The following is a 14,086-nucleotide window of genomic DNA, read 5'->3' as shown; positions in this document are numbered from 1 at the left end:
CATCCGTCGCCCATCCCCAAACAAACGGCCAGGTCGAAGCAGCAAACAAGATAATCAAGAAGCTGCTAAAAAAGAAGCTCGACAACGCCAAGGGTTTGTGGGCGGAGAAGCTTCCAGAAGTCCTATGGGCCATCCGGACAAATCCAACTACCGCCACCGGCGAAACCCCTTTCTGTATGATGTTCGGCACAGAGGCGGTCCTACCTATTGAAGTAACTCAGCCTACCGCTAGGGTCGAAGGCTACTGCCCAGACACCAACAGCGACGGCGTCAACTTGGACAGGGACCTCCTAGAAGAAAAAAGACACAAGGCCCATTTGCACAACTTGCAAAACAAAAGGCTGGTATCGCGTTTCTACAACGCCAGAGTCAACGCCCGGAACCTCCAATTGGGGGACTGGGTAATGAAGGAAGTCATTCCGCCACCAACAAAACTCCGCCCAACTTGGGAAGGCCCATACAAAATTGTGGAAGTCGTTAGCCCAGGCACCTTCTACTTAATGGACAAGGATGGCGTCACGTCGACCTACCCTTGGAATACCGAACACCTTCGGTATTACTACAAATAGTCAGACCGCTACCTAGGGGCATCTTGACTTAGCTAAATTTTTGTTCAATATTTAGCTAAGGGAAGCTACCCAACGGGTACTACCCCACTTTTGTACACTGATCAATCAGCTATCAATGAAACGAGGAATTATTCAAACCATTGTTACCAAGTCTAGCACTGAGGGCAACTGGCAACGCCAGCAATCGTCAGCGGACCTCGTCCGCTACGTGGTGCACTTGGACCAATCTTAATTCCTTTAATGTTTCATTGATTGGCAAAAGAAAAATATAACTCAAAGTACTAGCAGTACAAACACATCTAACAAACCAATTCAAAACTTTATTTCATTTCGCAACATTCATTACAAATTGTTATGCCTCAGCGGCTACAAAAAAAGAAGTAAGAAAATCTAGAGCGGTCCCAATTGGCTTCAGGGGTTGCCTTCGGCATCTTCTGCTTCAGCAGGCGGCGGCACGATCGCTCGACTCGTTTGATCGGACCCTCGCGCTGTCAGACTTGGGGTCTCTATGGTGCCATCCGCCCGGGTGTGTGCCGCCAGGAATCCAGCGCGCGACACCTCCGACGGGGTGGGGTTGGGAGTCTGCTGGGACCCTTCCGTCGGATGTGCGCCACTTTCTCCGCTGCCTAAGCGGGCACCTCCCGCTGGGGCAGGCACGACATCTTTCTCCGGCGGGGTACTCTTGGCCGGCGGCGCATCAGGCTGTGACGCTTTGGCGAAGTCGATGGCGCCCTTCCGCTTCAGCATGTCTATGTTTGCTAGGGCCCCAGCCTTCGCCGACTCGGTCATCGCCTTCTTAAACTCCGCCGACTGCTTGAATGCTTCAACAGCGGCGGCCGCGGCAGTATCCCCTTCAGCCCTCAGGCGGGCAACCTGGCCTTCCAGCCGCTTCAGCTCCGTCACCCTAACGGCGGACTCCCGCTGCACGATAATTAGTTTCTTGTCCTTAGCGGCAATCCGCTCCTGCAGCAGCGCGACGTTCTGCTCCAACTTGGAGACGCGTTCATTCCTCTCCAAATCCCGCTCGATGGCTACGTTGAGCTTACCGCGGGCGTCCGCAAAATCACACTCCACCTTCGCCAGGCGCCGCTCTGCCTCCGCCAGCTTCTCCTTCGCCTCCGCCAACTCCCTCTGGAGACCTTGGATTTCCTCCCTGAGCTCCCCCTCGACCAGGGGCTGCTTTGACGCAGCCACGAACATGTCGTGCAGTCCCGCCGATATTTGACCAAAGGCCGAGCTGAAGGGCGATTGGTCAATTGCCGTGGGGCGCGAGATACCCGCTAGGCCGCCGAACCCTAGCCGTTCGCAGAGATGGAAGAGGAACTCCCGCTCACCATCTGTCATGAACGCCGCATACTCGGCAAATGAGTCCAGCTCACTAACGGCGGGCGCCTCCCCCTCCACCACAACAGTTTTCGACGGAGCTTGTCGGGCCTTCTTCTGTCGGCGGGCCCCGATCGCCTCCACGTCCTCCCCCTCTTCCTCGTCAGGAGAGTCAACCTGCCGACGTTTTCTCTCCAGCGCCCTTTGGTTCCCGGCGGCGGTCCTCGTCACCCTCACCGGCGGCTCCTCCCTTGGCGCAATGACAGTCTCCACCGGCTGCACCACCCTCTCCTTTTGGGGGCCACGCTTGTTGGCAGGCATCTGCTCCTTCTGCTGCCCAGCTGCAGCGCTTCCCTTCTTCCCGTCGGCCACTTGGGCCCCCGCCTGCACGACCGGCAGACCGTCCTCACCAAGATGGGAGTGGTGCGGCATTGGCAGCACCACCGGAACCTCGGACTGGCTCAGCGCCAGTGTCTCGGGGTTCACCAGCGTCTTCTGGGCCGCCAGCCCCTCGGCGTACATGGTCTCCAGAAAGTTGTCTATCTCCGCGCGGTCCATTGCTTTTTCAAAAGCGTCGTGACTCGATTTGTTACCCGGCGGAGTTTCTAAAAAAAAAAAAAACCAGTCAGTCTGGAGCACTTATTACAAAAAAAAACGGTATGGCGGAGATTTCTCACCAACGGAGCGAGTTAGCTGCTGTTCGACCAGTAACTCCCAACCGGTCAGAAGTCGGAAGTCCAGCAAATTGCGGTTCCGCCAGCAACCTCTGATCCTTGCTACGCGACACTCTTCTTCGCGCGTTAGAGTATACCGCAGTCCCGCTGCACAAACACAATAGTCGTTAGTAAGAATACAAGTCTGCAAATACATGAACCCGCCAACTACGTTCAGCGGAAACCAGTTACCAACCTCGGATGGGTTGGAACTCCGACTTAATCTTAAATGTCGGCCCTTCCTCGTTCAACCTGGCGTGATACTCCCAACCCTCTGTGGCGACGCAGAAGGTCCCCCGCCAGTAGGACATTGAGTCCCTTAGATTCTCGATCAGCTTGGGCGCTCCCTGGCGGCGGCTCAAGTTCACTTGCCCTCTGCAACCCTGGCGCTTCACATAGACCAGCTCGTAGAAATGAAGCACCTCCGCCACCGTAGGCCCTTCACATCCGGACAACCGCCAAAGAGAGTTTAACGCCAGCATCAACCGCCACATGTTGGGGCAGACTTGACCAAAGGCAAGGCCAAACTCGCACACCAGAATCTGAAGGTTGGGCACCAGCGGGAATGTCACTCCTTGGCGGAATATCGCCTCGTGTACGGCGGCAAACCCCTCCGGGAGAATCGACGCCTTCTCATCCGCCGTCGGCGGGCGCAGTTTCACCGAGCCCGGCAGCCGGAACGTCCGCTTCATCTTAGTAACGGCAGTGACATTCATCCGCCCTCCTGCCTTTGTCAACAGGGGTGCCATCCTGGAGGAACCACGCTGACTCAGCGTCCTCCCCCGTTGTTTCCTCGTCCCCAGCGGAGCCGCTGGCAGCGCTGTTGCTTGCTAACCGCTCATCGCGCCTAGCTTTGGCCGCAGCAGCCTCACCCGCCATAGAACTCTCTGGACGTGATGCACGACCCATGGCTACTTCCCAAGGTATGGTCTGTAGCGGCTCAACCTCTAGCGGTTCTGGCAGTGAGGTTCCTTCATGGGCAGACGGACGCAACGAGTCAATAAATATCCTATCCGCCGCGTTGAACGACATGTCAGACCCGGAATCCTCACTGCTCGAAATCTCTATGACGTTAGCCATCCCAAACCCTAAAACCCGCACCAGTTAGCACAAACACAGATCTAGCCTATTCTTACATCAGTTATAGCCAAGAACATCAGCAACAGTTTACCCAGAAAACACAAAAACAAGAACAAACAACCCACAAACACTTGACCCAGATTCGACCATCTAGTGGATCCAGAAATCCCAACTGTGTCAAAAACACCAAAACCCATCCCCAAAGCCCACTTTACACACTCAGAACACCCCAAATTCACAAAACCCAGAAAACTGACAAAAGCAAATACACAGAAATTCAATGGAACATGGATGAGATTCAGAGCACCAACCTTAAAGGTGAAATCTTTGGTGTGATTGAAAGCGCTTGTCCTCACCGATACAAGCCTCATCCCCACGATCCGATAACTCCACAGCTTTCGTCCCGCAGAACTCTATTCGCAAATCGCAGAGAGCTTGAAGACTACGACTCGGGTTTGAAGTTTTCACAAAGTGTCAAATCTCGCTAAAGTTCCCCCCCTTTTATGTCAACATCAACGCGTTCTAAGCCGTCCGCTAAAAAACGACATCACACACCAGCCGTACACGTGTCACAAGTCTCCACTTACTCTCCGGATTAACCGAGGCGTCGCCTCGGTTACGAAATCCATAATTACTATCATTAATTGCGAGAAGACGGCCAGGCTTAGGAGACAAGCCTCCGCACGCTAACCCTCTACGGGTTGGACACGTGTCAACCACCACCAGACGAAGCGTCTGGTGGAAGTAACCACTTGGGATGAGTTCACCAACCGTCCGAAGTCTCCGCTGAGCGAAACCCCGCCAGCGGAACTTCTCCCTTGACATCTTCTAAGGGACGAAGTCTCCGCTGAGCGAATCCCTGCCAGCGGAACTTCTCCCTTGTCATCTTCCAAGTGACGAAGTATCCGTTGAGCGAAACCCCGCCAGCGGAACTTCTCCCTTGCCATCCTGCAAGCTGGGCATCTTCCGCTACGCACCTCTAGCGGAACCCCCTTTTCAGCTTGCTAGCTGCGTACTTTGTTCAGCACTATCGCTCAACAAAATACCGCCAGGCACGTCTACCGGACGCTGCTTCCTGCTACATTCAGCGGGGGGATATCCGCCAACGGTGAATCCCGAGGCCACGCCTCACTCTGACAACGTGCGTACTTTGTTCAGCACTATCGCTCAACAAAATACCGCCAGGCACGTCTACCGGACGCTGCTTGCTGCTACATTCAGCGGGGGGATATCCGCCAACGGCGAATCCCGAGTCCACGCCTCACTGACAACGACCGCCACGCGGCGTTACCGTCAGACCGTCCCTATGGGACACGGGGACTTGTCAACAGTCTACGACGGCCCTGATCAGGCACGTTGACCCCCGTCACTTGGGTACTAAAGATTGGGCTCGCTACCCAACACCCTCTGCTCCGTGCAGCTCCCCCTCAACAAACAATTTGCCGACCATCCGGAGGGCTATCTTAGCCGGGGAGTGGGGGACTCCATGGGGGGCCTAGCAGGGGCCCACCCGAAAGGCGGAAAGGGTATAAAGCGTTTGCTCAGTAAAACCAACGGTTGACAACGCACTGACGCTAATTATGCTCTTGCAAGTCTAGCGGAAGAAAACGCTTCAAACCGCCGAACAACTCCCCAACCAAGATTGCCTTCCTTGACTGGGGACTTGGGGGACTTGTACATACATGTACATTTGCAAGCATAATTAGCTCTAATGGGCTACGCTCATTGTACCGCCAAAGGTACTAATTCCAACCAAAGGAATGACATGCAGACACACCGCCAGGCGGGCTACAGCCCCAACGTCGGACCACCTCCAGATCGCCGCCGACGCGCCGCCACGCGCCGCGCCAAGATGGCATCAGAAGCTTCTGAAACTGGGAACTGAAGCATATCAGTCCCACATCGAAAACAAAGAGAAGATCAACCTCTTCCTCACCTATAAAAGGTCCTCTCCTCTCTCCTCATTAAATACGCATTCAATACTTACCTACTGTTACTTGTCAACATAAATACATTGACTAACTTAGGCATCGGAGAGTTGAAGACCGCCCAACGCGGTCTCCCTTTGACGCCCTTTGTATTTTATTTGACAGGTAGCGGAAGCTTTGAGAACATTGCAAGTATCGATCCGCCCATCGGATCAGCGTTAACGAAGGTTCAGCTACCGCCGAACTTTTAGACATTAACAAGGGTATTATTGAAACATTGTTAAATTTTTGCTTTCCTTTCCAGCACCAACCAAACACCGGAAGGGAAATCAAATGGTATTTCCTGAATGCTTTCCTTACTTTACCAAACATACGAAATGAAATCTGACAGGAATTTTAATTTCCCATCCCCATGGGAAAGACAAGGGAATTGATTTCCCTTTCGTGAACCAAACGAGGCCTAAGAGAAGATTCGCCCTTTACTAGACAATGTTGAATGACGAACTTCCCCAAAGATAAAACAATTCTTCGAGCTCCATCGTGCAGCTAAGAAGTTTTATTGAACCTTAATCACCCGTGAACTCAAAATGGTGTACACTTAAAATAAATATATGTATTGTTAAGTGTATGGGATTGGAAACTAAGCACAATCCTAATTTAGGATTGAAAATTGATATCAGCATACCAGCAATCCTAGCAAACATACAAGCAATGCAGTGGACCATCAGACAAGATACTCTAACATATCTCAAGCACAAGAACAGACTGAACTGAAGCAATTATGCACTCTGCTCACAAGCATGCCAATGTCCATCCTTATGCTACGAGCCAAGACAAATCTGGAGTACATACATCAAGACAAAAATCTTGTCTCCCATGCCTTGTTTGGCATCTCTATACTTGTAGTAGTTTAAATATGTGTTCTCCTTTGTAATCTAGAATCCACTTCAATCAAGCAAACTTCATTTCTTTTCATGTATAATATGGAAGAACACTTTAAGTGGATAGGGTGTTGTGCTAGAGTGGTTGGATTGTCACTCAGAGCCCACAAATAATCTCACACATGTTTGTTCGCCCACATCGATATGTAATCCAACAGTATTGGATAGAAATTGACACATGCAGTACAATTAACTAAACTAAATCATAAATACCATGAAACATGAATGCAAGAAGCATAAATGCAGGGCTGTCTTTCCTCATGAGTTGACGACCATAGATATTGTGAACGACATTGCAAGAGTAATCAAGAAATTATTCAACTGAATTAATATGGGTTTTTTGCACCAACAGTGTCTGGAAACATGGGTGACTGACAATATGATACCCGAACTTACGAAGTTATCAAAATACCCAGACTCAATTTTTCGTATCTCCGTCATACCCGCGGTAATTTTCCTCATGGAGCCGTCAACTTTACCACATGTGACGCACATGAGTCATAAAATGAAGATAAAAAGACTGATTTACCCTTTATTTGACATTTTACTTATAATTAATAATATATTCCTATTTACTTTTTATTTTTTTAATCATTTTTTTTCTCTCTCCAACTCTCATCTTCTTCCTTTGCACTCTCCCAGCCCCCCTCCCTTTAACTCCCTCTCTTCAACTTTTTCTTTTGATTTGACCAAAAGTGTTAGTGACGCACAAATGGATCAAACTAGTAAGTCGACTCTTTTCTTGTCTCCTCTCTTTCTCAATTTCTGCTTTCAGCTCTTCAATTCTGAAGAAAATCGCCGCCTACAAGGTCATCGAGTCCGACATGATCTTCTACCTCGGCTCCGGTTCCACCTTTAAACAGGCCGTGGATCGCATCGGCAAGCTTTTGCAACTGGGAAAAGTTCACAACATCATCGGAATCACCGCTCCCGAGAACACTCACCAACAAGTCAACTCTCTTAGAATTCCATTATCCAACCTCGATGACTACCAGATCTTCAATCTCGCTATCGACGGTGCCGACGAGGTGGACCCCCACCTCAACGTAGTCAAGGGCCATTGTGGGTACCTCTTGAGAGAGAAATGGTGGAGGGCGCGTGTTAGAAATTCTTGCTGGGTTCAAGAACATGAACGAATCAACGATTGCTAAAATTTTCTTCTTTTGCTTTTTAGCTGGGTTCAAGAACATAAATACGATGAATTTCTGGGTTCAAGTGTTGCAATCTAGTTATTTTCTTGTCCTTTGAATCTCGAATGTTTGTTTTTGTGTTTTTGATTGATTTCAAGTTTTTGATCTATTAATTTGGTTTTCTTCTAGATGGATCCAGTTACTATCTGTAATTTTTTGGGCTTAGACATCTGGGTTGGTCATTTAGTGTTCATATCCACCTGGTTTTGGTGTTGATGATGAGATTGTGAAGTAGATTCTTTGGTTGATATGCCAGGCGTATCATCTCCTTCTCACCTTGGTCTTGAATCGAAAGGCACCCCATGATTTTTGAGGCATTTTCTGAATCCAAGTTTGGTAATGAGTTTGGTCAGTTTTTTTGTCCGAGTGTTGTTATTTTGGAAGGATTTGAAGATTTGATCGAGTTTAGGACTAATATCAGTTAAAAAGTCTTTTTTGCCCTCCTTCAACAAGTCACGTGCAACGCACGTAGTCAAATTTGACGGTTCCGTAACAGAAAGTGACAGCAGGTACGACGGATATACGAAAAATTGAGTCTAGGTATTACTCTGATAACTTTGTAAGTTCGGGTATCATATTGTCAGTTACCCAAGTCTCCAGACACTGTTGGTGTAAAAAACCCAATTAATATTTACCGCCACGATCTCTCTCTCTCTCTGAGTGAAGCAGATGACAGATCTGAGTGAAGTTGAGGACAGATCCGTCCATCAAAATACAAGGAACATAAATCTCAAGGGCACTAACCATTTAGTTGCCCATAAGGCCAATAATGATATTTATGCTGGACAATCCAATGGTGAAGAAAAAGAATCCACAACCAATAGGCATCAAGCCATCAACTCTAACACCTGACAACAGAATTGGGATTTCAAATATATCAGCCTCTTAAAGTTCATCGCTTTCGTAGGTTGTCATTACCGTCCACTTGTTCAAAAACATGTCTGAATCAATGATGGAAGCCCTCCATATTTCTATATATGCATTGAGGGGAACATTAATTGTTTGGTCACCGAAAGGTCTGGGCTTGCGGGCAGAATCTCTGAAGGCCGGCAAAGGACCTCATGCATGTATTGTGAAGTTCTTTAATTGGTTCCACAAAACATGTTTGAACAGCTTCTTCACTTAATCACGTTATTATGTTATTGTTAATCGCTATTAGGTTAGACTTTAGTTAAGGTTTTTCGATAATTTTCTTTTAGGGAAATATTGGTGGGCTGTGATCAGTATCTTAAAACCAACCAAAATTTCATGTCTTGGTGGCTTGAACCTTGCAAGAGCTAGGGTTTAACCAAAACTCAAAATGATTTAGTGAAGCAATTCCTCCACCCATTCTTTTTTAACATCTCCAGGAAGACTGAGAAGGAGACTCACTTTCATTGGATCAGCCATGATAATCTGACTTACTTTCAATTTAAAAGAGGTACTTAAAACCTTCAACTTTGGATACCTCATCATCATAGACTTGACGCATGGGATCAAGTTCTGCAAGACTTCTCATAAGCTTATCCATTGCTTCAGCAGTCTTGGATATTGCACCAACCATTTGTGTCAACCCTAGTACATATGCATCTGTCCTCTTCCTTGGAGCTTGATTGGAACCTTCTGCTACTACAGGGGATAGTCATCACTTCAGCAATGTCGTCTAGGCCATCATTGTTTTGATCAATCTCATCCGCATAATCAGTGGCACTTGCTGCTTGCTTTCCATTAACACGATCTTTTCCAGAGACATTTCCCAAGTTATGAGTATCTTAATAATCCTTGTAATCACTCATACCTATGCTCGCTCATGCTCTCAATAGCACTTTCTATATTTTCAAATTTCAACTCGATCCATGCCGTGTTTTCTTTTCTCAAGGGACAAACTTTTCTTAGCTACATAATGACGCTTACCAAGTAATATCTGAGGTAAGAAAGGTAAAAACAAGTATAGAAACAAAATTATATATATCAAATAACATTTTCAAACAAAGCAGGTTTTCAATTTCACCCTTGTTTGATTAATTTGTTGAGGTAAGAAAAACAGAATTACGAGCATTAGTTAGTGCATGGTATCTGTAGTACTGGTTGAGTACTGTCGGCACCAACTTGGATCAGGTAAATAAGACCAACGTACATTATGCGTTTTAACTTTTAATTTGACCCTAAATGAATTGACCCTCAGTGCTTGTTGTTGAACCTGATCGAATGTGGTGTCTAGTCACTGATTATCATTTCTATTTTTAATTCAAATAACTAAGTCCAATCTATATACGTGTATATTTTTTATTTCATGGTATGGCGGCACGAAAACTACCTTATTGTGACCCCATCGGAAAATTGTTGTGTCTACCACTGTTTTTTGACGTCCTCTATTTTTTTTATATTCTTTTTTTGTCCTTTTGGAAATTGAGTTCAAACATTATCTCGTTGGAGATCACAACACACCCGTCTGGCAGTATCCACCTCATCCACCATGACTAGCGGCCTGTGCAAGCATAGAGATGCCGTCGGACAAGCACCCTCAAAAGAAGTTTGAATTAATGTTAAAACTATCTGAATGTGGTGTCAAGTCATATTGGTACTGGTTTTGGGCAGTTGTGAATTCCACAGGCGGTAGATGAATGTAGGGTCCAAGAAAACAAACCTGGGGCGGGCAAGCATTGGATCACAAACTTGGTACAATTAATGTGCTAACTAGTTTCATCCCAGTAATGCAACAAACCTTTTATTTATGGTAAGTTCATATTGTCTCCAGCCCACTGATTTATTTTTTCCAAAGCAGGTTTTCAGGGGAGTACTCGAAATGATTCGAATCTCACTGATGACTGACCGTAGGTTGAAATTTGGTGCCTGCAATGATGTAAGGTCACAAATGAAATAGACAAATAATTATTGCAAATTTGTACGTAAGATAGTGAGATATAGGTAAGAGTTTCTTAGGGTCAAACATGAAAGGCGCGGTTATTTTCATTAGAGACTTGCAGTCGAATGATAAAATCCGTTCATGTTTCAAGCCATTATTCATGGCTCATACTGGCTAAGAGAAAATAAAAGAAGTCGAAATGGAGATCGTTTAGCTATTTGATCATTGTCATCATTTCAGACTTTCAGTTTTATTCGATGGAATGCATTTGTGTCAAGTTGTAATTTTTCTTTTCTTAAAAACTAGAAAAGAAAAAAAGAAAGTGAAACAGATTTGAAGCCCCCAATCAGAGGGTTGGGTGAGGCCAATGGGGCAATTGGATCCAACACTTTCTTTTATCTTAAGGTGACAACATATTTTTTTTCTTGCTAAAACATTGTGCAGGTTCATTGTCATAGTTCTCGTCGGGCCTCTGAATTTGTCATGATGAAAAAAAATAAAAGTTGAAGGATATGATTTCTGAGAAATTGAACAGCTAGCTATAGTTTGAACTTTAATCTAGAAAATGCAATTTATGTATCAAAACTAAAGAGTTCAAAAAATCTAAATTGCGATACATGAGTGGAACTGAAAATCTTTTGATAATTTGGTCTTCGTGCTGAAATTCTAATGCTGAAAATTTGCTAAGGTTCATGGGTTTGGGGAATTTTACAATATATTAACGTATGACATACATACAGTTACTTTTTAGGACTTAATTACTCAAATGAGAACCTACTATAATTATCACTTTTGAGACTTAATTACTCATATAAGAACCTACTTTACTCCAACGAGGACCTTATTTACTTTAATGATGACTTTTTCTAATTACCTACTTTACTCTAACGAGGACTTTATTTACCTTAATGAAGACTTTGTTCTAATTACCGCACAAGTTTTTAAAATGATAACATGAGTCCTTAAAGTGATAATTATTACATAAAATATGACATGCATGAGAAATGTTAACGCACTATAGCTTTATCTGGTTCATGGACCTTGAACACTAATGTAGCTTGAATGACCGAACCCTTTCCTGATTTGTTTTGAGTTTTCCTTATACTGGTCGGCAGAAGGTTGCAGTCCTTGTCGATTCACGACTACTGGCTATTGAAGCGACTACAGATCTTTCCATTCAGTTGTTGAAGCAAATCAAGCAATCATCAGGGGCGGACGGACATGGAAGGCTATATGGGCTCAAGCCTAGACAAGATTTTGGGTTAAAAACCCTTAGGTATATATATATATCTCTACCTTTCATCCCATACCAGCCCAAAGAAAAAAAAAAAAAAATTATCCATCAAAGTCGCGTGTATTCCCACTTCCCAATCTCCCACAGCACTGACAGCAGCTCACAGCCTCACACAGTCACACTACCTTTTGCCTTCTCGTAAACGAGGTATGAAGCTCTATCAATCTCCCCTGTTTTGAATTTTTGATACATCTCTGTTCTTCACTTCTTCTTCTTGCTCTGTTTTTCCCAATGGGGTTTTCTCAAAGAAATCTCAGATCTCCTCTCGCCTATTCTGTTTGCTCCCAGTGGCGGATGTAATTGACTAATTGTGAGTTGGGCTTTTCTGTATAAGTTGAGGATTGGGGGGGGAGAGAGAGAGAGAGAGAGAGAGAGAGAGAGAGAGAGAGAGAGAGAGAGAGAGAGAGAGAGAGAGAGAGAGAGAGAGAGAGAGAGAGAGAGAGAGAGAGAGAGATTCCATGTTAGCTGAGGATCTTGAATTCTTGATCATGGTCGGTCAGTCGGTGGATAGCCTATGAGGCTATGATGATTGTATATTTAGTTAGAATTACTGACTGATGTCTTTGATGATAAATTACTAGCTAAAAAAAGAAAAAATAAAGTAACAATAAGTGAATGAGCTTTTGTTGGGCTTTGAGATTTCTTGATGCTTTCTTTGGCTTCTGATTATGTTGTGATTATTTTTTATTTAAAGATGTGCATTTTGTGTTACAGATTGGAGAATTTTTATTTGAGAGTTTTGGTGATAGTGTCTGGGTTTATGCATAATATCGAGATTGCTGTTGATGCCCTTTCCATCTGGTTAGTGTTACTAACTTTATATTCTTTAGCATGTCTTATTTAAACAGTGAGTGTTCCTTTCACAAACCCATTAGAATTATATATATGTTAAGGAGGCACATACTTATAGATTGATAGATTGATATATAGTTGAATCAAGAAAGTCAGCATTCTTTCCTATGATTTATAGATTGATTTGTCTTGTGCTGACTCTGCCAGTTTCTACAGCAACAACAGAGAGAGCATTTTCATCTATGACCATCATAAAAAACAAACTTCGAAATAAGATGGAAGATGAGTTTTTTGATGATTTGATGGTTCTCTACATCGAAAAAGAATTTGCCGATAGCATTGATAATGATTCTGTGATTGCTGAGTTTGAAGTGAGTGGGCCTCGGAGGGTACGATTTAGTTAATTTATTGTTTTTTTACAACAAATGTATGCTTGTAGTTTTTAATTTACGGGGTTTGGTTTTATGTCCCCTCCGTTGTATGTTTTGATTGAAAATAATAAAGGTGTGAGGATGAGCCTCCCACTGGGTTCCAAACCTCAAAAAAAAAAAAAAAAAAAAAATATTTGTACACTTCTAATTAGCCTAGACAACAATTGGATCCTGGATCCGCCACTGGCAATCATGTTGTTTGATCGAGAAGTATTTATTTAATAGTAATCAAGAAATTGGTCAACTGAATTAATATTTACCTCAACGATCTCTCTCTCTCTCTGAGCGAAGCAAATGACAGATCTGAGTGATGTACCGTCCATCAGAATACAAGGAACGTAAATCTCAAGGGCACTAACCATTTAGTTGCCCATAAGGCCAATAATGATATTTATGCTAGACAATCCAATGGTGAAGAAAAAGAATCCACAACCAGTAGGCATCAAGCCATCAACTCTAACACCTGACAACAGAATTGGGATTTCAAATCTATCAGCCTCTTAAAGTTCATCGCTTTCGTAGGTTGTCATTACCGTCCACTTGTTCAAAAACATGTCTGACTCAATGATGGAAGTCCTCCATATTTCTTCTATATATGCATTGAGGGGAACATTAATTGTTTGGTCACCGAAAGGTCTGGGCTTGCGGGCAGAATCTCTGAAGGCAAAGGACCTCATGCATGTATTGTGAAGTTCTTTGGTTCCACAAAACATGTTTGAACAGCTTCTTCACTTAATCACGTTATTATGTTATTGTTAATCGCTATTAGGTTAGACTTTAGTTAAGGTTTTTCGAAATTTTCTTTTAGGGAAATATTGGTGGGCTGTGATCACTGATCAGTATCTTAATAATCCTTGTAATCACTCATCACCTCTGCTCTCTCATGCTCTCAATAGTAAATTTCTATATTTTCAAATTCAACTCAACTCAACTCAATCCATGCCATGTTTTCTTTTCTTAAGGGACAAACTTTTCTTAGC

The 14,086-nt window shown here is 44.6% G+C and overlaps 1 long non-coding RNA gene across 1 annotated transcript; it reads left to right on the top strand.

Moving 5' to 3' along the window:
- Positions 1–11,916: 11,916 nt before the first annotated feature.
- On the top strand, positions 11,917–13,173 carry LOC133742440 (uncharacterized). The gene is made up of 3 exons (XR_009862585.1): positions 11,917–12,030; positions 12,598–12,684; positions 12,883–13,173. It is a non-coding gene; the product is annotated as an uncharacterized LOC133742440 (long non-coding RNA).
- Positions 13,174–14,086: the final 913 nt, after the last annotated feature.

The sequence above is a fragment of the Rosa rugosa genome, chromosome 4, assembly GCF_958449725.1.
Source record: "Rosa rugosa chromosome 4, drRosRugo1.1, whole genome shotgun sequence".
Taxonomy (NCBI): Eukaryota; Viridiplantae; Streptophyta; class Magnoliopsida; order Rosales; family Rosaceae; genus Rosa; species Rosa rugosa.
Note: the sequence above shows the minus strand (reverse complement) of the source record. Positions and strands in the feature narration are given on the sequence as shown.